This window comes from Eleutherodactylus coqui, chromosome 13, assembly GCF_035609145.1.
Source record: "Eleutherodactylus coqui strain aEleCoq1 chromosome 13, aEleCoq1.hap1, whole genome shotgun sequence".
NCBI classification, from domain to species: Eukaryota; Metazoa; Chordata; class Amphibia; order Anura; family Eleutherodactylidae; genus Eleutherodactylus; species Eleutherodactylus coqui.
The window spans coordinates 109,252,177-109,254,247 of NC_089849.1; positions in this window are offsets into that span (position 1 = coordinate 109,252,177).

The window sequence follows — 2,071 nt, forward strand, 5'->3', positions numbered from 1 at the left end:
ATGTGCCCGGCGCACGCGCGCGGCACGCCTATAACAGTTTGTCTCCTCACCCACCATATGTATCAGTGTTATGGTGGATGGTCTATATTGCATCTATTACTCCTAGTTCTAGCTGGTTGTCATCCCTTTGATGACTGTCAGGATCCAACAACCCCCCCCTCCCACCCATCAGGATCCACCAGCCCCCCCACCCATCAGGATCCAACAGCGCCCCACCCATCAGGATCCAGCGGCCCCACACCCATCAGGATCCAGCAGCCCCCCACCCATCCTTCCCCTCTGAAGGTAATATAGCGCTCACTAGCTCCACAAGACTAGATTGGAGCGGCTCCTCTCTTCAGTAGCTCCACTCTAGCCACTTCACTGATCTGCTGGCTAGAATGTATTGGCTGGTGGTAGGATCTCCCAGCACCCAATACACTCCAGACGCACCATCCAATCAGTGAGCGGGGGCGGGGCTAGTGAGCGGCAGCTCTGGGGAGGACGCAGCAGTTCTGAACATCACGATATTTTTGTATCTTAGTGAACTGAATATGGCCGCCACCACAACTTGCCTCCAGCTTTCCTAGTCTTCTGCACAACATCATTACATGTCTACACCACTTTGTTTTCAGGAGCCGAGGTAAGTGGTGTGACGACTACCGAGCGAGGCTCTGTTCGTGTCAGCGGTAGGGGGCTCCATGATGGTCATCAGGTTACCAACAGTTCTGTCACCCAGCTTTCCTAGTCCCTGAATGGCCAGTCAGCCTCCTTTTGTCATATCACTGTAGGGCAGTGACTCCCACCTCCAGTCCTCGGGACCCCACAGGTCATGTTTTCAGGACTTCCTCAGTGTTGTACAGGTGATGTAATTATCATCGGTACCTCAGACATTGCCACAGGTGTTCTTACTATACGAGATCCTATACATGACCTGTTGGGGGCGCTGAGGGGCGGAGGTGGGGAGCACTGCTCTAGAGGGTTCTAGGAAAGCTGGGAGATCCATTGTGTTGGCATTAGGTTAGCTGAACCCCCAGCGATCCGCTGTAATCCAAGGAAGATCTGGCAGTAAGGCTAATGTCACACAGTGAGTGCGATACCAGGCCGTGAATCGCGGCCCGTTTTCGCGCTCGCTAACGTACGATTTTTCTGTGGATGTGAGTCATTTTTGTAATAAAACTGCCTCCCCTCCCTCCCGCTGCGGCTGTCCGCACCTAGCACGCGGTGCGATGCTGCCGCCAGCCCCATTAAAACAATGGGTGATGCAAGGCCCCGCCCAAAGATAGAACGAGCCGCGGTTCATATACGTGCAGTATTTGCTCTGCCGCGTGAAAAAGGCCGAAGTGTTCAATTCCCCTGCAACGCCCCCGCAGGAGAAATTAAGTATTACGCCGTCCTTCTGCCATATGATGAACAGACATGTTGGCTGCACCATATGGTAAACTGGAGTCGGGTAATAGTGAAACGCTCAAACGTGGGAATACAACCGTTCACGTTCCATCTGAATATTGGCGCATTTACGGTCGGCGTTCGGAGGCAGAACACGTCTTAAGCAGGATTTTCACACAATGAACACAGAAACAGCAAACCTGCTGTGAAGTCGAGGAGCGTCCGACACGTTCGCAGCAATACGTACAAATCTGCCGCAGGACACCGACAGCGGAGATTATTAGCACCACGTGGTCCAGCAAGCTACGAACATGGCCTAAATGTTAGGAGGCTCGTATATATTAGGGAGTCCCCTAATACTCAGGCCGCGTTTACATGAGCGACAAAGTCACACTGCGACAAATCACGTGTTTGTTCGGCCCATGCTTTCCAATGGGGCAATTCACATGTTTTGGAGGGTGCGACATCCCGATATGCCCGCGACTCGTGAGGTTTCATGGCCCATGTTACCCTATGGAGCCTTCCTCTCTGTTGCATCGCATGAAAGCGTGATTTTTGTGCGGTGCGATGCAACTTTGACAGGAGGAAATCCTATCATCACAGCCATAACCTAAGGCCTATATATATACACACACATCACCTAGGAGCGCTGCCCGGCGCTGCTGCAGCTTCCTCCCAGTATATATATATATATATATATATA